Genomic DNA, 24,483 nt, shown 5'->3' on the forward strand with positions numbered 1-24,483 from the left:
TTCTTAGGAAATTGGGTAGATATCTTTGCATTCTGGGAACCATAAAATGGATGAATGATGTCCTCTGACTAGACATTAGATGCTTACAGGCTGCTGAAGCTGAAGAATGGTTGAAAAAGCCCTGCAGCTGTACCACAGTGCGAAGAAAAATGACCTTGCCGAGCAGATCTGGTTCAGGTCAATGCTTGGTGGTAGATCTGTAGGCAGGATGGTGTTTGTGGTTCTCCTGGAACTCCACATCAATGGTTGTGCCTCACTGGGGACGTGAAACCCAGGGCCCAATTATTTGGTCATTTAAAGATTCTGGGTTGCATTTCCTGAGCCTGGAGGCAGTCAACCAGGATCCTGGCTGGCTTTCAGCTGCAGTAATTACAACTTGCCAGCTCAGATTTTCTCTGCCTCTTAAATCACATCCGCTATTTTTCACTTCCTTTGCTAAACTGCTGTGTCCCCTGTGCTGTTGTTGGTGATAATAGTTCTAATGCTTTGCCTATTTATGTAACGTTACTTTATCTGTAATGTCTCGCAGTGTTTGTACAAGGAACGTCTGTCATTGCTTTCATTTTACAAATCACTGTTTTTATTGCTCGCGTTGCAGCGATACACCTCAAGGAGCAGATGCTCTCCAAAAGGAGGAAGGCAATGCCTCCCCTGCCCTCCAAGCGTTGTTTTCCAGTGAGCAGAAAGCTCCTGCTCCGTCCCTTGGGTGTGCTGGCAGGGCGGATGGGTTCGGGATGGCACAGATGTGCCCAAGGGTGATGAGTTGTTGGTGGGCAGGGAGGTGCCATCCTGCGGGTGCCCCCCAAGGGGCGATGCCCACCCCTGTGTTGGCAGCCCTGCCGTGTCCCTCTGTCCCGGCACGGCTCGGCTCCGAGCTCAGGCCAGGAGAGGGCAGAGCGGGCTTGTGCTGCAGCAGGAACCCCGGCAGGGGAAGCGCTCGGGAGCCGCTGCCTTTGACCGTGTTCACTGGGGTCTGAGGGTCAGGGAGATGAGGATCTGACTCCATGTTCCAGAAGGCTGATTTATTTTGTGATATACATTATATTGAAACTATACTAAAAGAATAGAAGAAAGGATTTCATCAGAAGGCTGGCTAAGAATAGAAAAAGAACAATGATAAAAGCTTCTGTCTCGGACAGAGTCCAAGTCAGCTGACTGTGATTGGCCATTAATTAGAAACAACCACACGAGATCAATCCCAGATGCACCTGTTGCACTCTACAGCAGCAGATAACCATTGTTTACATTTTGTTCCTGAGGCCTCTTAGCTTCTCAAGAGGAAAAATCCCAAGGAAAGGATTTTCCATAAAACATGTCTGTGACACTGCCTCAGTCAGGCTCAGGTACCCGCTCTGAGTCCTGTGATCCCCACACAGGACTCAGAGCATCCCTCCCCTAAAATGCCTCCATGGGGGGATGCTCAGGAACTGCTGCATCTGTGTGAGCCCTGCACAGGGCAGAGAGGGCAGCCCAGGGATTATCTGCAGTGAGGAGTGCAGGGCTGTGCAGGGCTGTGCACACACCCACCCTGTGGGCACCCAGGCTCGGGGCATCGCTCCTGAGGTCTGTGCATAAATCACCAACAGGACAGGACTGCTGGGAACTGCCTTGAGCTGTTTGATTTTCCAGCATCAGTCTCATTCCAGGGGTATGACAATGGGAAGATGCCACCAGCTCACATCCCAGGCAGCAGACACAGAACTCAATGCTGCAACTCACTTTAGAAGTTTTTTGACCAACCACACAAAGCAAAAGCACATTGACAGTATTTATGTCTGTATAGTATATATTCTATATTGACAGTAGTTCTATCCAACCACTATAAGCACACACACCTTTGGTTAAACAATGCTTGCTTATTTCTAATACAATACCTGCTTGTAAGCCTTTAAACACAATGCACAGAGCTCCGTTATTAAGCTTAAAACTTCCTAATATCTTGCTAGATAAACTTTTCTGCAGCTTAGGGAGTTATTCTAGGCAAGCATTAATACACAGACCATTCCTCTATTTGTCCCTGTCTATCTGTCTATTGTCCTCTATTTTTCCACATCGGGGCTCAAATCTGCAGTTTCCTACCCCAAATGAAATGCTGCACTGTGGTTTATCCCCTTCTTTTCCCTCTCTTCCCTTCCTTAAACGCTTTCTGAGAGCTGTTGCAATTTTCTCTTTATGAATGTACTGTGCCCTGTGTGAGGTGGATATTGCAAATGCATTTCATAAAGCAAATTTCCCCTCTGCTCTGAAGGTTAAGAAGCTTTAAGTGAGATCGTCTCTTTGCAGAACAGCTTTCTTTTTCAGACTTGAAAAACAATGGAAGTGTAGTTAATGTTCAGCCTGACAGAGTCTTAGCAAACATATTAAGGGTTTCATTTAATAAAATCATATTTCACTTCCATAGACAAGAAGCAGAATAGACTTGAGTCTTTTTTAATGAATAAAGTCCTTAGTAAGGTACTTGCAATCTTTCTTTATGTAAGGCTCATTCTCAGGTTTTTTTCTTCTTTTAGGAGCTAGGAAGATTTAGTGCAGCATTTTCTAAATTGTGTCGTGCTTCCTTTGGAATAGAATGTAAAGGGAAATGTATCTTAATGTTAAAGAGACGTGAAACAAAAATGTGGTTTTTCCCCAAAGAAAAGTTAAACATTTGCAAGAAAAATGTTCTTTACGGCAATTTCAATTCTGTTAAAAACACATTTACTGTCAGAAAATAATGGTGCTGGATGAGCTCTAATAATAAACCAATTTGTGTGTACCAGGGGAGTGGACTTTTTCAGCCTTTTGTTGTAAGTCATGCTGCAAGGGCTGCCACTGGGCTACAAGAGCATGGATATTTTCACACTGGGATTTGTGTCTGCTTGAATTATGTGAATAACTCCATTGAAGTACAACTGGGGAACAATTCATCATGTGACTTCTTATTAAAACATTGCTTTTTTACTCCGTTCAGCGATGTTTGAGCAGGTCCATGTGTTTTTCTCTCAGATTTCTCTTTTTAATTCTTTTTTCTTAAATGTTCTGTGTGCACAGTGCCTCTATTGTACAACCCAGAGCACGTGGCAGCAAACTCCTGATTTCTGGGGAGCTGCAGCTCACAAATGCCATTAATGGGCTGCGTGTGAGCTGCATTCTGGGGGCCCCAGGCTTGCACAGGGCTCCCCTTCCCTTCATCAGCCCATTTGTTGAGATCAGCAGGTGCACCAAAGCATGCAAATTTAAAATTTGCTTTGAGGAAAATGGAGTGGCGTTTTTTTGCCCTGAAATGAGCTGTTTCTCTGAACATCGCTGCCAGCTCGCTTGCTCGGGAGGATATTTGCAGAAATGGAATGCAAAAGTGGTACAAATGCAGCCAAATTGAATACATTTACAGATGTAAAAGGCTCAGGCTTTTGCAGGCTTGTAAATCTCTTTGGGGTGAGGACTGTCACTCCGTGTGGATTTATGGAGTTTTGTGTCACAGGTCCCTAAACACATCAGCCCTCAGGTGGGTTTGGTGCTGGTGACAGTGACAACGCTGCTGCCACCTGGCTCAGGCACCTGCAGGGCTCCCTCAGCACAGGTACCTGTCATCCTCCCTGGACCCCAGTCAGTCATGCTTGATAACAGCGTGGAAATTGGATTTGTCATCTAGTAATCCCTCAGTGATCGATAATTAGTTGTAATTACGCGCTGTTTAAGAGCTGAGGGGAGAAAATTGAAGTTTGTGGCCGGAGGAGGAAATGAGGAATGGCAGGCACACCAAGGTGTTGGGCATAAGAGAAATGCAGTTAAAGGGCTGAATTTTCACAGAGAACAGGGAGTCAAGCTGCCTTCTCTGCCAGGCCAGGTCACAGGGCTGGAGGGGCAGGATAATGCAGAGCTTGGTGAGCTTGCTGTCCATACAGCATCATGACTTGGACAACAAGGACGTTTGCTTTTGTTATTGTAGTCTCCCAGAAATGTGCCCAGTGTGAAGTGTCACAAGCTGTTATTTGTGAAGTATTCCTTGAAACTTCTCCTGTGTTTATAATCAGAGCTCCTTCCCCCAGCTCAGTTTGAATTTTTGTCCAGTATATGAGCTAGGAGCAGCTGAAGTCCTTGAGGGTTCACTCATGGGACTGTGCATCCTCTGCTCTGTCTCCAAAAAGGCACAGCCTGTACACCTGGTTTGGTTTCAGATGGATGAGAAAATGTCTTCCTTCCCTTCTTTTTGCTTTCTTCTCTGTTCCAAAGAGCCCAAGAGCTCAGGTGTCCAGATGGGCAGGGATGTTATTCCAGCTGTCTCTGAAAATCTCGTTGTGCTGTCCTGGGATTTCTGTACCAGCTTTGCAGTTAAATCTGCCACTGGTAATTCTTGTCAGCCACAGAGGCAGAGAGGGTCTGTGTGCTTTGGAGTTGTACCCATGGGTGATTGCCTCGTGTGGCTGATTGTCAGTCTCTAAATAGACATGCAAAATGGAGCTGTTTAACTGCAGGAGGTGGGAGGGAAGGAGCTGGAGCAGACCTATTACCCAGTGGTACGTGAGAAAGAGCCAGCAGAATTTATGGTTTCTGAAGGAGCAGTATATTTTTAAGCTTCTTGTATTCCTACACTTCACAGCCCAGATTAGCAGATTGTTGACAGCTCCATGATATATTTGCTGTCACCTGGCTGGAGTCCGAAGCAAGTGATAAATTTTTGGTTTGAATGAGCTCGTGTGACATGCAGTGACAGATATATTTTTTGTTACTACAAGTATGTAGCGTGTCCTGTGCTTGGGGACTTTGGTGCTATTCTTGCTGTGGTCGTGAGTGATTTGCTTGTTTTCCTTGTGCTTCTGCCTCACCATCCAAGAAAAGGTGGGGAAAATGACACATTCCTCATTTGCTGTGATGGCTCCCTCCTTTTCTGCCGTGTTGTAGCCTGACAGAGGCTCGGATCATCTTCTTTGGGCTCAGCAGAGCCCATGTGCTGGCTCTGTGCAAAAGAATCCAGCACTTCCAGTTGCTATTGCTGGATTTCACTTGTCTTGGATATGTGTCACAGGAATTTGCATGCAGAAACTTGGGGTGTTTCTGAAGTGATACTACAATATTCTGGGAAGATACACCTCCCAAAATACACATTCAACATAGGAGAAGGGCAGCAGGAATCATTTTGTCTTCACGTGACTGAACACTTGGAGGAGCTGAATTTACAGATTCTGATTGTGGGTAAAGCCTTAGTGCTCTATATTGGTGAGCTCTACTCTGACAAAGCTTCAGGGTAGAATAGCAAAGAAAAAAATGTGAATATACATAATTAAAATGCCTACTTTAAACTTCATGTCATATTTTTAACACTAAATTGGAGTTAAGGAGTTCAGCTTTCCTAGACAGTTTTCCTGAGGTTTTAAACCCTGGATGCTTCCAGAGAGCAAGAGGTTTGGTGCCAACAAACCCTCATATTATAGGGCCTGTGCCATTCTTGCATACCTTGGGGTGAAGGGTATGATAATTAATGGATTGCAGGGATCAATATTGTTTCCTTTGAGTGTAAGTTAAGAGTTATCCAGGTCCATAAACCCAGTTTGCTTTGAAGCAGATGGCAGAGACAGAGAGGGATCAAGAGGCAGGGAAGCTGGACCGTTCCACATCAAGGACATGTTTTGTTTTTGTGCTGGCAGATCAAGGGATTAAGCCTGGGCAGAAAGTTTGAGGGTTGTGTCCACTCATCAATGCCTTGAGAGGGCTCACACGTGGAGCTGGCATTGCCTGGTTTGGTGGGGCTGTGTTTCATGGCACACAAGGATCCGTGTCCAGCCCAGAAGCATCTCTCACCTGGCTCTGAGTCTGCCCTGTGACAGCTCTCTGCTGCTGCCTCTTGCTCAGCCCCTCCAGCAAGGGTGGAGACACTGAAGCATCTCCAAACTCTGATGTGCTTAGACATCAAAAAGGGAAGGTGCACCTCTCTCATGTGATTGCCTGCCTTAGGGGGGAGAGCATATGCACAGCAAATGGACACTTACATAACCCTGTTAGCTTCCACTGCCTGATTTCAACTGTTGGTTTGCCACAGGGAGCTGGAGGAGAAGAATTAGGTAATATAAATAGAACGATGACATCCTCCAAAAGAGCACCATTCAGCACATATTGCTGGCTGGCCTCATGGTTCAGAGCTGATAAGCAAATTTGGCCTGGATCCTGTTGCAGCATTTGAGGATGGCACCAGCAGAGCAGAATTGGCAATTTCAGCAGAGGTGGACGCTGTGGATGTGATCCCTGCCCGCAGAGCTGCCTGCAGGAGCTGCTCTCTGTGGCAGAAACCTAGGGCCAAATTAATTGTGATTAATTTTGATTACAGACCATTCTCTTTGAAGTGACTCTCGAGATGAATTTGTCCCATGCGTACTTTAAAGGGCAAGTTGCTCACAAGTGCTTCTGCTAATGCATTCTCCAGGTTTATTTCAGATATCCTTTTTTTTCTCTCAGCAATTGGTTCCTGGTGCAAATACAGACACTTTGCATTAATTCCCTGCAGGGCTTCTCTGCCATATTTTTAGGCTTTTGAGTGGCATTGTGGAAAACATGAAAGCATTATGGAAATGATCAAGGCCAATTCTTATGTTCTTTATTCAAATATCAGTTGGGGGGGGGGGGGGGGGAAAGCCTGTGATGCTTAATCATGCAAAAATCCTCCTAAGAGCTCATTTAAGTGAGGGTTTGAGTGGGGACCTCAAGATTTGGCCCCTAGTGCATGATGGATTTTAACAGCAGCGAGGTAATGATTAGGTGGAGGAATGTAAGTACAAGTGGTTGAAGTGCTGGCATGAAAAAGGAGTGAAGAGTATTGTCCGTTCAACACCACGAGGAGCTGTTGCATATGATTATATTTAATGAAAAGAAAAGTACAATGAATGCACTTTAAAGTGAATTCCTCCCCCTGTTCTTTTCATTTGTTTGGGAATATTCTGTGGGACTGACTGAAGGCTTTGTCTGGTCTAGCAGGAGCCTCTCAGCTGCCTAATAGCAGTGCAGAAAGTGTGGCACAGCACCTTCTCTTACTTATTTACTGATCAAAAGGAGTGTTTACAGAAAGCTGTGCTTTGCCCCCATTTCAAGAAAAGCCACCTGTGCTGCACTCCTTGAGGTCTTCTGAAAGCTCTGTAATGGGAAGCATTTCCCACTAGGAACAAACAGCCAAATGTATTTGAAATGGAAAATTTCTGATTGAAATGGGCATCTCAGAGCTTCCAGCTGCTGGGGACCGTATGGCAAAACAATTGCAACGTTTGCAATCTCTTTGCAGAAGCTGCTTATCTAACAATCAGGACAGCTTTAAATATTTATTTGAAACTGGTTGGTTTCAAGTATTGAAAAGCACTGGTTTTCCCCCTCTTTGCCTGATTGAAACAGGGTCATGAGTGCTCAAGGTCACTTCAGAGCCTTGCAGGTCACTGCAAAGAGGGAGAGGAATTGGGAAATGCTTGGGTTCCCTTGGAAGCTGTGTTTTGAAGACCTTTCTAAACAAATGTGAAGATTTTGAGGAGGGATCAGGAGCAGAGCGAAACTCCCCAGCTGTTTTTCCATTCATAGGCAGAGACTGAGAGGGACAGGAAGCTCTGAGGCTGGGGCACTGGCCATGGGCTAAACTTGAATTCAATTGGTTTTCTGTGTCATATTTCCCCATTTTCAGCCAAGGCAGATGCTGACTTCCAGCTCTGCTGCCTCCTGTGCTGTCTGCTCACACCTGAGCTCTTTGCTTGGGTGGTTTGTACTTGGGGGACCTTTTGGTGGGTTCCCCTCAATTGATCTCGCTCCTCTCCTACATCTTGTTCATGAGTCTCCAGCAAAGCTTTCCTGAGTCCACAACTGTGAGATTTAAGTGCAAGACTCTGGAAAAAAACATTTTGTGCAGGTGCTGGTGTGGCTGCAGCAGCTGCCATGTCATGGGCTGATGGGCTGTCCATCTCTTTGTACCAGAAAGTTCTGTGCATAGGTGCAGAAAGTGCAGAAAGTCCTCTGCCAACTAGGAAATGTGATTTTGAAATTTATCCTTACAAGTCCTTCTGACAGCTGCTCCTATTAGGAACTCAATCAGTACAGCATTGTGAATTCAGTCAAGTTTTCCCTTGACATGCTATAAATGTATTAAGTGATGAAATGTCATAGAATCAAAGCAAATTTGCACTTATTCCAGAAAGAAATCTGAATATGTAACTGTTGGAGCAGTGATGGGGTAAGCAGAGATTTGCATTCTTTTCCTTCATAATGGAAGTTCTGAATCGTTGGGTTGACCTCCCAGTTAATGTAGTGGTAATCCTGCTGTGGCCAAATTGTTTCTCCTTTCTAACCATTTTTGATCAAGTCTGAATCCAAGTGTTTGTGTCTGGTAGGTTGTGGTTTGCAGCTGATGGATTGACAATAGTGAGGGCTCTGACTCCACTGTCCTACTCCCGTGTGTCTTTGCAGAATTCTCTTCTGAGCCATAGGAAGTGATCAGGGAAGAAAAGGGGGACCTCTGGCAAATCTCTGATTGTTTAAGCAAACTGCCTTTTGTCTTGAGTCACCTTGAAGAAAGTAGCTTTCCACTAAACAAAAGGGAAAATCTGCTTAGCACATTTTTGGTTTTGATGAAGAGCGCAGCTTCCAGCCGGCTGTGCCGCTAATCTGCCTGATGTACAAATGGGCACCTCTTAGGAAGCTGCGGCCCAAAATTAATTTCAGCAAATGCATTCGCTCCTTGAAGAACCCCTGCTAAAGGGTTTGAAGTCTGGGGATGCTGCAGCTGTTGGGAAGCTTGTCAGGCTCAGGAGGAAGAGCTGAGCCGTGTGTTGGACGTGTGGTGGGGTCGGTGATGGGTGCATGTGGCGGCTGAGCTGGCGCTGCTCGTCCTGCTGTGATTTAGATGTAAAAAATGTGCCCTGTGGGACTCACACCTGCCTTCAAGCCTCCTCAGGTCCTTCCTGGGACAGAGCCATTATCCTCTCCAAGCCCTGAGCCATCAATAATGCACGTTGTCATTGCCCAGACAGAGCTCTCCTGTCCCCTGGCTTTGTCACAGGTCCGCGTTTGTCGCTGCCACCTCGGCACCATTGCTGGCTGTGGGAGCCTTTCACAGCACAGCACTCTGCAGGGAGGGACAAAAAGCCACTCAAAGACATTGAGGCCTCTCCTTGCTTTGTTTCAAGCCTGTATATCTTGAGATTTTTCTTGTTCAAGCCAAAGAAAACTTCCATGCATGGGGTAATCCTAAGATTTGGCTTTATAACCTAAATGCAGCTGATTTTGTACATCAGTAGAGGGTGGCTGGGCTGAGGGAGGGCTCAGTGTTGTCTCCTTTTAGGGGCTTTTGTTCTCTCTCTTCTCCCTCCCCTTCCACAGTGTGTAATGCATTTGGAGTTCTCCAAGGCCATTTCCATAGGGTTGTGATTCATCAATAACGATACTGCTTTAAATCCATTGTTTGTTTACTTTTATAAAAACTCCCCAGCTTTAAAATCAACTTTTCAACTTTTATTTCATTCAGATTTATATTGGTCTTGGAGAAAAAAAAATCCTGTGCTCTTTGCCTTTTAGAATCTGCTTCATTATCCATTATATTTCAATACTTATTTATTCCAATGAAGGAATATAAATGTTGAAGCATTCTGCAGAAAGTCAAATGAACTGCCAGCAGTAAATAGCATTTTTGATCAATTTATTCATTTTTCTTTCTGTTTGTAAATTGCTTGTAAATATGCCTCCATTTGTACAACTTGGAATTATTCTGCAAACAGATTACTTGAGTTGTCTCGTAGGCAGAATTTCATCTGATCAGCTGTAACTTTGTGTTATTTATTTTCAAGAGTAACTCTCCTGTTTATGCAGTGCTTTGGCAGCACTGTCCTGATGCATTGGCTTGCACACTTTCTCTAGATCAACTTTTAACTAATTTGTAGGAGTTAAATAAACACCAATGACTGTGCTGTTTTATTCCTAGCTTTGATACATTTCCAGCCCTTTGTCCTTGTGTTCATTTTAGTATTCCAACTCTTGCTCTGCATTCAGGTTGCAATTTGCTTCCCCCCCAGTATTTCCTACCAGTTCATAATGGGTTTGACCTGCCCTATCCATTTATTAGCCTGATCTTTATAAAAAGTCTTTATCATAGCACTCTCTGAAATATCTACAACCCACAAAATCCTGAAAACTCCTCTGCTGTGAATTTCCAATCAAATTTCTTTGCTCCACAGAGCAGAGCTGACTTGTGCAGGAGCTCTTAAGGTGGGCAAAACTGTTCCTTGTGAGACATTTAATGAAAATGAAATCTAAAATCAATGGTCATCTGCTGAAACAGCGTCTTCCTAGAAATTTAAGGTTTGAGCTTACTGGTACTTCATGGCTGGCATCTGTGCCTGATGGTGCTGGGGAATTCAAGTGGTCACAGAGCGCTTTCTCCCCTTATGCAAGGCTCTACCTGGCTGTGTAAAAGTAGTCTTTCATCAAGTGTCATGTTCAGCATAAATTGAGAATGTGGAGGAGGCTGCACTTTTAAACCTGTGGCAGGAAATCACATTAAATTCAATGTAATTACATTGTTCTAGAAATGTGATTATGTGTTTCAACTACCAGCCTCCCACTAAATTACTTCAGATCAGTCTCAATCTGTGGAATGAAATCTGCCTGATTTAGATGTAAAAAATGCAATAAATATGAGGAAATGCATTTTGCATTTATATTTTATGTTCACCTGTGACTGCTTATTACATTCTCCAAATCCAGCCTTTCCCCATCTCACCTGCTGCGTGCAGGGAAATTAAACCCTGACTTTGCTTAATATCAGGATTTAGTCTTTGCAGCACCGTGTGTATGACATTGGCTACTTAATTTCACATAAAGCTGCAGAAAGATCTTAACTGCAGGAATATTGAGTAAAGAAAGGGGTTCCCCAAGTGAAAATAAGATAAAATATTCCCAGGACTAAGCCAAAACTTGAATGTAATGATACTTCTGAGGTTTCAAAGAGTAGAAAGGATGGATAATATTGGTGTATCTGATAGATGAGTTTGAGATTACAGCTTGCAGACCCACTGCTGGTCTGGTGGGCAGAGTGTCAAAGCTGACAGTAGTTGTGCCTGAAATTAATTGAGGATGATGTCTTGACAGTGAAGATTTAAGCCAGGAAGGCAACACCACCAGGAAGGAATGGAGTGCTCTCAGAGCCACTGAAAATCAAAAGATGTCAGCTTTATATTTAGTGATTTTTTGAATGGTGCCTTTCTAATTTGAGCTCTTCATCAGCAAATCAGATCATTTATAGCCCAGGTATCACATTAGAAAGCAATCTCAGCCCAGGAAAACGCTGTCTTCACTTTTAATACCCACAAGTTATTGACACTGGTAATTGGGAATAAGGTTTTGTATCAGCAATGACTTCCTTGGAGGACACTGTCCCTGAGTGCCTCAGCACCTGGCTCTGGGATAAGGTCTGACACAGTGACAATAATTGCTGGAGGAAAAAATTACAGCCACAATCAGGCAGGCATCAGGAAACATCACCAGTGCAGGAAAGCGCCCTGAAAGGTGAGCTCCAACTTGTGTTAGTGCTGCAATTGGAAAACATCTGTGACTTGAAGGTGCCAAACTGTGTCCACAAAAACACAGGGCAGATTGCTTTGCTTTTGCTTCTTCATCCCATGGATCTTCTGTGGGAATAAGCAGAATTATTGGATCAGGCTGCATTTCTCAACCTTTCAGTCCCACAGCATCTACTGTGTGCAGAGCACCACGAGAATGGGGGACTTTTTGAAAGGGGAGAGCTTGATTGATGAATAAATCTGCTCCAGCTGTCTCTGGCTAACTTAAGCAGAAGATGATTTTAAGCCTCCCACCCCACCTCCTTTCCACACAAAGTCTCAGTGAATGGGTTTTCCTCTTTGGTTTAATGGGTCTTTGAATAACTCAGCAGTGCAGTCACAAGGACCATGGACATCAAGGCTTTGCAGCTCTGGAGAAGTAGGGAGGAGCATAATTAATCTTTCTGTCTCTTTCAAGATGTTTTAAGATCAGAAAAGGTCATTTTCTGAGAAGAGCGGGGGAGGAGCTTGGGGGGAAAGGGCTTGATTTCAGGAATGAATCCCCTGGTCTCTAGGACTGGGCTCCTGAAACATCTGAAAGTGCCCCATGTAGGAGAAAAAGGAGCATTTCTTCCATCTTGGTGCATTTTATAAACCATTTCAGGTATAATTAAGGTCCCCCCCTCCACCCCCCAAATTATTATGAATATGCATGGGCACACGATGGGTGATATTATTTAATGAAGACTTTTATCTTTTTGTTTTGCACTGCTGTATCAGATTTTCCCTATCCTGAGAAACACATTTTTATGTTGGAGTCCACAAGGCTGGCCTGCTGAGGGCCCTGTCTAGCCCTGCTATCAATCCTGCTGTCCCCATGTCCGCAGCTGAGGAGGAAATCTGCTCCTCTGGACGCCCTGGGCGCTGAGGGCTCCCCAGAGACAGCTCTTCCCTGCAGGCACGGGGACGAGGAGCCACCCAGACACTTGTTTTACACATCCCTTGGAGCAGAGAGGAGCTGCTGCTGTTTTCCCGCTCAAGCATAACAAGCCGTAATTAGTTTAGCCCTGGGTTATTGGTCCTTGCTGCACAGGAGATGCGTGTGTGCTCGTGTTCCTTGTAGTTAAGGATTCTGGTGTAAAACCTCGCTGGCATCACCCTCGCTCCGCTCACAGCCGGGTTCGACCGGCCCCAGATTTACCAGCAGATGTTAAACATCCCGAACACATGAGGATGATTTGGCCCCAGATGCCAAGCTGTGAGACCATCACACGGCACCACGGAGCTGAGAGCACAGCGTGCTGCCCCTTGTTAGCGTGACTTAACAGCTGATTTCCTTTATTGGAGGGTTGGAATGCCCCCTAAGCACAGCAGATTCCCTCGCTGAATTAGATTGTCTTTCTGTGGTTAGAGCCTGGGTATCAGAGCAATTGCAGATTCACATCCTCTAAACAAGGCTCATTAATCAAGAATTCATGACTAACAGGGTTAGGGACTAGTGAAATTGGGAAGGCAGAACAGAAATGGGAAGTGCTCAATGCTCAGTTGGATGCAGTGTCTCACTGAGAGTGTTTTTCTCTGAAAATCACTGAATTGTTATAATGGATTGTGGATTTTGAGGGAGCTGATTCTGTGCCCCACAACCCCCCTCAGTGGGAAAGCCTGGTTTTGGAGTGTTATTGAAACACAGTGTTTTATGTGACATCTGAAAGTTTAAGAGGCTTCCTGGTATCTAGCACCTAGGCCTGTGCAGTCTTCATAAAACTTGAATTGTTCCTCCTCTCCCTTTTTTGATTGTGACCTTTGGCAGAGATGATTTTTCATCTGGTGTTTGAGGATGTGTAAGGAGCTTGAATCATAAAGACGGTCAAGAAAACTGGCTATCCAAAATCAAAGCTGTGAGAATGGCTCGTTCATATCCTCAAAAGTTGGGCTTTCCTTTGCTTTTTGTCCTCCAGAGGTTCTCCAGGGCAGTGCCGAGTGCTGGAGCCACCTGTGCTTCTGCCTGTCAGAATCAGCTGCTGCTCAAGGGGCTTTGTTCAGTCCTTCCCCCTTGGCAATCTCCTGAATGGATGCTGATTGCCCCCAAACTGGAGAAATATCTCCTTTAACAAGGATGTGACTGAGCTGTGCTGGAGGATCTGCTGTCCCTGCAGGGGCAGTGCTGGTTCTGCAGCTGAGGCCGAAACAGAGGAGTCCTGGTGGCTACAGCTGCAGTGGTAAAGGAAAAATGCTACAAAAGGAGGTTCTAGAATAGTGTTAGGAAGGAAGGGGAAAGCTACAGAGGGAATGGTCCCATCCCTCTACTGATTCAGGAAGTAAATGAATCCCTAATTCTGGAATACTCTTCTGAACACAGAGACAAAATGGAGCACATTCTCCTGCCACTGAAGCCTCCAGTTTTTGGTTATGGCCGCTTTGTCCTGTTCTGTCCCCAACTTTTATTACATGCATGGGTCCAGGACTTAGTTCTTTGTTTGAGATTAATGATCTGGAAATGGATTTGGCCTCCTGAAATCTGCAAATGTAAAAGGAAGTCAGGAGCAGAGCGTGCAGCTGCCTGTCACCCTGCCCTTGCTGTGCCAGACCTGCCTGTCCATGCTATATCATGTTGGGATCCACCCTGAAGCCAGCTGCTGTCTGTGACTGATCTTCAGCCCTATGAACACTTGAGCTTAATTTAAAAATCGCTGCAAGGATTAAAGAATCCTTCCCCAATCCTGCTGGTCCAGGCTGAGTAATTTCATTTGACAGGCAAGTAAAATGCCATTGGTTTCTTGCATTACTATCAATCACTCTGGTAAATGGCAAGTAATTTTTGTGCGGTGGCTGGTAAATTTTCCTGACAGCTTTGCAAGGCTGGATAAGCTTTCTAGGTTGTGGCAGCACTGTGAGCAACTCACTTTGGAGGGCTGAATCCTCCTGAACTCTTTCCCATCTTTGGCTCTGGAGCTGCTGGGCTCTGTCTCTCAGGCATCAGCTTGCAGAATGATGCTTTGGCCAGATCTGAAGAGCAAAAGCTGGGACTTGGAGCTTCAGGGTGTCCAGAGGCAAACAACTGTCTGTTCATCTTCATGGCTGGGAACATTGCAGGCAAATGCAGGCAGACAGGGGTTGGCACCATCCATTTGTGGGACTTTATTGCAGTGGATTGATTATGGACCCAGCCAGCCTCTGCTGCACAGCTGGGCTCGGATGAGAGACCAAGCTTGGCACTTGCAAAACTGCAAAAAAGATTTGCAGAACTGCAGAGTTCCAAAGGAGGATTCAAGGAGTCAGTCTGCCTGCAGAGTGTTCAGGAAGCTCTGGAGAAGCACCACTGGAGAAACCAAACTGGGCTGCCAGAGATAAAAGCTGTTGGCACCGTGGCCAAAGGGCTGACTGGGGCTACCTGAGCACCAGAGTGAAGTGCTGACTATTGAGGACGATCTTGGAAAATTGTCTGCAGGTTGGGAAAAAAATCTTATAGTGAAGAAATGATGTTTTGATGTTTTGTCCCAGCTGGAGGGCTGCTCTCATCAGAACTGGCTCGTTATTAGCCTGCTCGGTGGTCATTGGTGCCTGGAGTACAAACCACATAATCATAATGCTCACTAAAGTTTTCACTAGCAGCAGAAAAATGCCTTTCTGCTGTAATATATGGTGCCACCTTTTCAAGAAAACTACTGGCCTGAGCTATGCTGGAAATTGAATTCCATCTTGTGGAAAGGGAGATTATTTCCTAAGGTTCCCTTATTCACCGTCCTGGCACACAGTGCTCAAGGTAAAGGTGCACTCCAGGATGATTGATTGGCAAGCGTGAGAGCACTGCTGTTCCATGTGACAGGGATATAAAGAAGGATATTTTTATTTTTTGACAGTGAAGGGGAAATGGCATTACTAGCAATATTCAGCAATGTACTCTGCAGCCCCGGTTAGCTCTGCATATTTTATGGCATCCATTTTCTTTCTTCGATTAAACAACATAAAACCCCATAAAATACTCCAATAAAAACAACAACTACTAGTTCAGGCAAAGTTCTTGTGGCCTTTTTAATTCTGGGAGGATTTTCATTGCTGTGTTGTTGGGTTTTTTTTCCTTTCCCTCTAACTCCATCCCTTGTGCTCAGGTCAGTGTCTCCTTGCCACAGCCTGGGTGGAGGTCCTGGTGACAACCTGTTCTGTGCTGCTTTCAGAGTGCTGAGCAAGCATGGATAATGCAGCATAGATCCCCTAAAGACCACTCCACCCTGTTAAACAACTGCTGGATGTGCCAAGGGTTGGGATGAGTTCAGTGGAATTAGAATGTATATAGTTTTCAAAGATCTGCTCTTTTGAATGATAATTTTTAGTTTATTTTTCAGCTTGAAGCAACTCATGAAGGTTCTTATGGCCCTAAGTCATATGTACTGATGTCTGGTGAAAGAGAATTAATTATAATCATATATTATAGGATTTAATAAACTTTTAAAAGGAAATGTCAGAGACTCCAGGATGGTGAGGAAATTCAGCTGCAGTGATGGAGTGTTTTAAATACTGTAAACCCTGCTCCAGTATTGACCAGGACATGCCATGGAGCTCGTTATCTGCTTTGGCAAGGACAGGGATGAAAAGTTTTTATTTTGTTATTGTTTAGTTTCTTCCAGAGTGTCTGACCTTCAGAGCTTTTTTTTTATTTGTAGAGGCAGAAAAATGACCCTTTTATAACAGTGCTTTGTCTCCCAGGAGGCCTGAACTCAGTTCAGGCTGCAAATGTTTTTGCAGTGATGATCTCTGGAAGGAGCCTCTCAATAAAAAGAAACCTGGAAGTAGCTTTGCCTTCGCAGGGGGAAACTTCTGCCTTACTGTGATTTTTTCATTATGGTTTCCAAAGCTGTGTTTCTGCATGATTGCAAGAATTCCAAGTTCAAATGCTTTGAACTCCTTCAGGCTGGTAACGCATATTCTCCCTTAAAACTTGTGGTTTTTAAGGAAGAGTTTCATTTCTTAGAGCACTGCATTGGTTTCAAGGTAAAGGACATGGTCTGAGCCTTTCAGATCTCTCAGAGAAAGGCTGAAGAGACTGGAGGGGCTTTGATTTTTATTCTGTAGCTGTGTCACAGAAAACCACTGCAGCTTTTCACCTGTCCTCTCTGCAGAGAAGGTTCAGCACAGATTGTTGTGTTGGAGGGAGGAGGGCAGGGAGTGCAGTGCTGGGGGATCTGAGGGCACTCCCAGCTCCTGGCACCACAATCCCAGCTCAGTTCATCCTCAGAGGCCCTGGGATGGAGGAAAACATCTCTGTCGTTCAGGGCAGGCTCTGGGTGCACCCTGAGGTGGGAGGGAGGGATGGCAGGAGCTGCTCAGTGCTACAAGGATCCTTAATGCTGGGGAAAAGGCCTGTCTCCTTCTGATTTATAGCAGAATGGTTAATTCATGTTTATTGGACATTTGAATGTGTAAAGTGCCCAGTGAGTTCTAGGAATTGTGTGTGTTTATTGGCAAATTCTGGGCAATTTTTCCTGCCCTGCAGGCAGGCAAAGGACAGAGGATCTGCTCCCTTTCCATGCTGGTGGAGCAGGATTCTCTGGAGCGGGGCTGGTGGGATGCCAGGGTTGGCCACACAAACATCAGGCCTGTCCCACTGCTGTCTCTGCTGGAATTCAGGAGCTTTCAGCACAATCCAGACCCACACTTGTTTATATTTTGATTAAAGTCATTTATATGTCAAAGGTACAGCAATATTTTCAGGTAGACTCCAATAAATTGTGACTTTTAGTTTTACTCAGAACAAGGCAATTGTTACAGAACTTTTTGACCTGCAGTTTGAAGTACTACTGGAAAATTACAGGAATACATTGAAATTCAGTATCTGTACAATTTTTAGGAATAGAAGTACATGGTGTCTCCATAGAAATAATAGGGTTTTTTCTCCTTGCATGAATTTCCAAGCAAAGGTGAATAAACATCCTTATTTTGAAGTTGCCCAGTGAGTTAAATGGTTAATAGCATGTCTTGAGTCAATAGATTTGGACCTGATGTCTCCTGTCTCCGTGCCTGGCAACCCTTTTCTCCCAGAGGGACAAAATTCCACTGTTGACATATTTCAAAGGAAACAGTGCTCGCTGTGGGAGACGGCGTTTTCGTCTCGTGTTACATAAAGCCTTCAGAACCTCTCAGGTTTCCATAGCAGTGCTGGAAATCCATATAAAACAGGTCTGGTTTGTGACAGGAATAAATAAGAATAAAAATTAATAGCTTTAATTTCAAGCCAATTAGGATGCCTTTCTGCTGTCTTTCCAAGCTGTGTTTGCTTACCTGAGAGAGAGGAAGGGAGAGCAGTTTGAAAAATGGAGTTTCTGCTGAAATGTGAAGATGAAATCTTAAAATGTCTTCTCTCCTTTAAAGAAATGACAAAACTTGGGAGTTTTCATTTGGATATGGAAATATAACATGATGCTTGGCTGCTTTGAAGTTGATCACATCCTCTTTGCTGATTTTATGAGCATAGTCTTATGCCTAGAAAATGTTTCTCAGACACCTTCCCTTTCAAAAAGATTCCTAAGGAGGGGTGACACCTCTCCCTCTGACCTTGCTTCACAGATGTCAAATTTAACATCTCAGTGTTAAACAAGCACATTAAAATTCATCAATCTGGTCATCTAGAGCAGCTGAGGAGCTCTCCTAAAATGTTGAGTCATTCTTAGGAAAAATGGGGGGCTCTTGAGAGAAGCTGCTGCATTTTTTAAAGAGAAGTTATATGCAGAGTTTGGTGAGGAGAAGGAGGAAGAATTTTTGGTAAGATACTCCCTCCATCATCATATCCTGTTTTTCATCCTGCCTTATTTTTATCATGCTTCTGTAAAAGCTTCCTCAGAATCATAAGCCATCATACTCAAGGGGTGGTTGTGTTAATTTGTCTTCCCTAATAGTTAATTTATCACATGGAAAGCGCCTTACTGTCAGAATCCAAATTAAAATCCTGTTTACTCTTTTCATTATTCAAAATCCAATATGCTAGTGAGCTCAATGTTTTACATAATTTGAAACATTTGATGGGCTGGAAAAAAAGAAAAGGTTGATAGCTTCACCTTTTTGGGTAGAAGAGTGGTAATTGTGTCATTCTAAATCTTTGGCATTGATCCCCTCCATGATTTCAAAGGGTTTTCTGTCCTGTGAGCCATTGGCTTTTTTCCTGTCGGCCACCACTTGTGTTGAGCAGATTTGTTCCTGCCTTGCCCCCCTGAAGCTGTTTCATCTGCTGTGTCCTGCCCAGCGCTTTGGTGCTGGACTGAGATTTGTGACACTAATAGCTGCTCTCAGGGGAGATGCAGCCCAAATGCTTGGCAGGGTTAAGCACAGCACTGCAAAAGGTTATTTAAAAATAACGGGTGCAGGAGGAAGTGAGGTGTGCCCGGGGGAGGGAAAGGCACATTTCCAGCGAGGTGTGAAGGTGGGAGCAGAGCACAGCTCTGAGCCTGCACGGGGGCACGTGGGGCCAAGGCAGACAGAGCCAGCACACCCAGCTCTGATTTTGGGAACACATTTCACCCATTGTGCTCTGAGGGCTCAGCCATTGCAGCAGGTTTAGCATGGATGAAATTCACATTTCACCCATTGTGCACTGAGGGCTCAGCCACTGCAGCAGGTTTTAGCATAGAAGAAATTCAGATGTCAAATCTTAAGCACAACTCCAGGTGGCTTTAGAAGTTTTCTGCCTTTCTCTGAGTATAAATTTGCCTTTAACCCCAAGGCAAACCTGGGGGTTTTGTCCCACCATTGTTTCACTGGCAACACTCATTGGCCCTGGCTTTTTCAGAGCCACACTGAGCTTTTTGCCTGCTGGTAGCTTCATCAAACCCTTTTACCTGGGGTTTCCTTCAGTTTTTGGAGCCTTGCAGTTGCTGTTTCCAAATTGCCATCTGCTCACCATGTACTTACACCTCTCTGTGGGGCTGTGTAGGCTGCTTGTTTTACTTTGCTGTAAAGCAGAATATTCCTTGTGTTTCTACTCTTGTGACCTCTTTGGAGAGGGCTGGGGTCTTTGCAGGGTCTTTATGTATTTTGAAGTGTATTTTACATACTTGGGAAAATAACTTTGCTTGTAGTGACATTAATATGGAATTGCAGAAGCAAACACAGCTGGCCCAATGCTGCTATTTTAAGGAGAATTTGATGGGGAAGTAATTTGAACATAAATCTGTGACAGGTCTTTTAACATATAAAAGAACAAAGAACTGAAGTTCTTGGGAAAATATTTTGAAAAATAAGCACTTGCTTGGCTTGTGAAGGTTGAGGACCTGATCCCCTGAGCTGCTGTGAGTTCTGTGAGAGGTGAGGCAGTGCAGGGCTCCTGATCTCACACCCCAGGGCCACAGCACAGAAAGGGCATTGCTGGGCCTGGCAAATTTGGCTGCCTGTTATCAGTGGTTCTGATACCAAAATATTCCTGGGCAGCTCTGGGTCCAACTCCTGGTTCTGCCATGTGTTTTCTGGGTGACTTTACATCACCTCATTCCCTCATATTTCTGCATTACCCATGAAGAATTTCATCCAGGAGGCTCAGGAAGAGAGGAGAGGGATGGTGCCTCTCCTTGGGGGAGCTCCCTCTGCTATAATTGCATTCCCAGGAGGTTTTGCTTTCACACCCTGTGAGGGATGAACTCCTGACTGTCTGTGCCTCCCTCCCAAAGCCACAGAGTGCACTGGAAGTGGGAGCTGTGAATCACAGACCTGCTTCTCTCCCAGCCAGCTCCCTCTCCTTCCTTCCTCCACCTCTGCAGGAATCCTGCTACTCCATCCTTTATCCAACACTGCCCATCTCACCCACACCCACAAGTCCCCAGATGTTATGTCTGAGTTCAGTGGTGATTTTAATTTCTAATGCTTGGTTTAATGTAGCCTAAAACACATGTATTTTAACTAGAAACTCCCCAGGGACCTTGTTCAGAACTAATTGCTTGCTGTTTGTGCAATTCTTCAAATATGGTAAATGCTCTGTGAGGGCTTGGAATTACTCAGCTGTGCTCTGGTTTGGTCTGAGAGATGGGGAGGGGTGTCTGGCTGGGAATTGGGAGGGATCAGCCCTCATTCTGGCTCTGCAGAGAGTATAATTTTGGGCAAGTTGACTAAACTGGTTACAGCTTGGATTTCCTGTAGGGAAAGGATAATGGCTTTATTTTTAATTGGGCTAAAAATGTGTGTGGAAGGGCTGACTGCAGAAATGGTTGGAGATTACAAATGAAATTTATCATAACTGTTATTATTAGTACGTCATTGAGAGTGAATTTAGCTCAGATCATGCTTTCCCCCCTAATGGAGTGGGGAGGGGATAAGAAGATTTCTAAAATAGCTCTGAAAAAGTCATTTTTCACATCATTTTGAGCATTTCCCATCTGCTGTGAGCACATCGCTGTTTTATTTCCTAAATATCTTTCCCTTCTGTTTCTATTTTAAAGTTCCTTTTGCCAAGCCTTTACCTCCCAGTTCCCAGTGCCAGGTTGGGGCTGGGGCTGTGTGACAAGCAAGGATTCACCTTTCAGATTTTGCACTGAATTCACTGGGAGGCTGTGGAATTCCCAAACCACGTTCTGGGTGCATAAACCCCTCCTGCAGCCCTGAGTTTCCTCCCAGCCCTTTGTCCCATTTTCCTTGTGCTGGGAGAAATGAGAGAAGAGGTTTGGCCTGGCTCAATTCACAGGGTCAAATACATTTTGGGCTGGGATTGCATTTTAAAAGAGTTGCTGGTTCCAGGTTGGCAGGCTGGGAACGCTGCTCCATCCAGCCCAGCACGTTTGTGTCTTTATATTCCAGCTCCCTGTCTCACATCCCTGCTAGCTGCATTTTCAAATGGGCACTGCAATGTTTTAGAGGTGGGTTTTCAACAGGGCACTTTTCTGTCTGACAATTCTGCTTTTCAGAAAGCAAATATTTCATATTTCATGGGAACTAAACGTCAATTTTGCCAAATTTCCAATTGGCTTTCATGTTCTGCTCCTTTTTTCCTTTTTTGCCCCTCTCATTTCAAAAATTATAAAAAAAGTAATTAAGCCATCTTAGTGGTAACAGTTGCTTATTGGGTCACAGTTCTATGAAATACTTCAGCAGCTCCTTTCCACAGTTTCATGCACAGAGATGGCAGAGTTTTTGTCAGCTGGCAAATTTAAAGGACATCAGATTTTTTTGCAGGCAATTCCATTTATCCTTACAGCTCCCTTTGAGTTGGCAGAGCAACACTTTCCAGTATTTTATACGTGGGGAAGGGAGGTATGAGAAAACGAAATGATCCACCCAAGCTTCTAATTGAAGCCTGGCACAGAGGAGGGCCCACACACGTGCCATTCACCATCCCTTCTCCAGCTGATGGCAGCTCTGCTAGGAATTTCTTACTCCTTTTTGAAGCCTCAGTCCCCAACACTTACATTAATTTTTGTGCCTGTGGAGTTTGGGGGAAGATTTAAAGATATGAATCACTTATCTGAGGAACAGTAGGCTCAAACTCCCATATGTAGGCTGGTTTCATTTGAATTTCTTGACTTTTCCTAAGTGAGAAGCCGAACGTAGTTTCTTCTTTCTTTCAACCTTCCTGGCTCTACTGATATCCAAAAATGCAAAATGACATCTTGTCTCAGCCCACCAGAGCAGATGCAACGCAAGGGATTAGACTGGAATTTTTCCTAAAATGCAGCATTCTGAGACACTTTTGGAAAAGGTGCCCGGGGAGCAGCGAGCGCTGTTCACTTGCTGCTCACCCAGAGAGGCAGAGGGGGCAAAAGCCACAGAGCCTCCTCTGAGGGGTCGCCCTGAGGGGCAGCCAGCCCTGGGCCAGAGGAGAGCCTCACCTGGTGGCAAAAACCAGCTCAGACACAGGAGGATGAACAGCAAAGCTCCCTGGCTGAGGGGATGGCCAGCAGGGTCGGTGGTTTGGGGTGCAGGGTCCATGAAGGAGGCTGGGACAGCTCGATGGGGAGAAGGAGGGGGATCTTGGAGCTCCTGCACGCTTACAGTGTGTGTGAGCACCACTGATGGAGGCAGAGGGGAGCAGCTTCGGGAGGGGCTGCACAGGGGTCCTGAATCCCAGCCAGGCGTGCAGGAGCTGGGTCTGGAGCTCCTCATCCTCATTGTGGCTCTTCATCCTTGTTGTAGCTCTTCATCCTCGTAGCTCCTCATTCTCATTGTAGCTCTTCATCCTCATTGTAGCTCTTCATCCTCATTGTAGTTCTTCATCCTTTTTGTAGCTCCTCATCCTTGGTGTAGCTCCTCACCTTCATTGTAGCTCTTCAGCCTCGTTGTAGCTCCTCATCCTCAATGTAGCTTCTCATCCTCGGTGTAGCTCTTCATCCTCAATGTAGCTCCTCATCCCCATAGCTTCTCATATTCATTGTAGCTCCTCCTCCTTGTTGTAGCTCCTCATCCTCAGTGTAGCTCCTCATCCTTATTGTAGCTCCTCATCCTTGGTATAGCTCTTCATCCTTGTAGCTCCTCATTGCTGTAGCTCCTCATCCTCGGTGTAGCTCCTCATGCTCTTCCTCCCCAGATCTGGTTCAGGACAGACAAACGGAGCTGCTGCACAGTGAAGCTCTCTGCAGTGCAAAGCTGTGTAGGAGGACATAACGAGCTTCTGGCAGATGGGAAAGGCTGATGAATCCTGAAATTGTGGATAAGTTCCAACTGTCCTGGTGTGCCTGTCCCCCCCAGCATCTCTGCCCTTCAATCAACCTTTAATTAACCAGGATTTGACCTGGGTGAAAAGTCGGGTTAGAAGTTTTCAGACACATTGTCAAGAAAAGCATGGGAACTTGAGAGGATGGTGATAGGAATTTCTCAAAAAATACAAAGTTGGCTGGGGAAGAGAAAATTTAAAAACAGGTTCTTTGTTTTGGTGTTTTGGTTTTGGGTTTTTTTTTTTTGCCAGGTCCTAATGATTTTTCCTCAAAAGTGGTTTACTAATGAAAGAAAATATTGAATTAATTGCTGAGGGCCCAATTCTCTATCTCATATGAATTACAAGTCAGTCTGAAATGAAGCCACGCAGGTGTCTTGCAGGAATTATTTGGTCCAGTGCAATTACTACAGAATAATTCAATGTCCCTCTAAAAAAGAAGAGGAGGTGATAGGAAAGGGCACCTCAGCTTTGAGGAATGCTGTTTGGAGATGTGAATGCCTGTGGGAAAGCAGGAAGGACACAATTAGAAAATATCAGGTACAATCCTGCTTCAGAGAATATTTTTCATCAGCTTGGTTGTGCCAGGCATAGATTTGACCCATCGAGTCACTGAAGGCTTGCAGGCAAAATAAGGATATCATGAAAGCAGGATGAATTAATTCCTTCTCAGAGGAACAGGCCGCCCATGGAGCTGTGAACTCACTTTGATCCCAGCCCATGGACCCAGCCAGAGCTCCAAGGAAGTTTTTAATGGTGTGACACGAGCACCAACTGGCCATGAGGCATGGGGCAAAGCCATCACAATTCACTGTTAAATAACACTCCAGGTCCCAGCAGTGCTGTTCCATTCCACCATATAACTAAAAGGTCCCTCTTGGCTTTGCTTTTAATTAATTAAGTCACAGCAGTGGCGAGCGTGGCGCTGCAGCAGTTTCTCTCTGCCTAATTGTTCTCCAGGCATATTTGCAGCACTCCTGTTGTAATCCCAGGCTTGTTTCAGGAGTCAAGCTGCACAAATGAAGTTCCTGCTAATAAAAGCAGTTTGTTTCCTATTCCTTGGCAATCTGTTCCCAACGCTGAGCCTCGCTGGAGCATGGACTTTTTATTTTTGGCAAGTTTTATTTTTTCTGAGCCAAAACCCGGCGACATTTCCCAGCTACCACACTGCTCTCAAACTCTAGCCATTCTCAGGAAATCAAAGTTTTCCATGTCAGCATCATATTATTTTTGGCAGCAGCAGTCTGATGTGCCCAGTTTGATAGATCCTGCTGCAATGACATAATTGTTTTCCTCCCTCAGTCTAGGATAACTTACTCCTTTTCTCTCCTTCCTGCATTATGGTCTTTGAGCAATGAAACTCATTTT

At 44.9% G+C, this 24,483-nt stretch overlaps 1 protein-coding gene across 1 annotated transcript in view; it reads left to right on the forward strand.

The window, feature by feature from the left end:
• Positions 1-24,483, forward strand: part of TMEM132B (transmembrane protein 132B) — a 210,209-nt gene that overhangs the window by 71,272 nt on the left and 114,454 nt on the right. The gene's annotated exons all lie outside the window — the stretch shown is intronic.

The sequence above is a fragment of the Melozone crissalis genome, unplaced genomic scaffold, assembly GCF_028551555.1.
Source record: "Melozone crissalis strain CALT ecotype California unplaced genomic scaffold, PUWL_Pcris_2 ptg000063l_1, whole genome shotgun sequence".
Classification (NCBI taxonomy): Eukaryota; Metazoa; Chordata; class Aves; order Passeriformes; family Passerellidae; genus Melozone; species Melozone crissalis.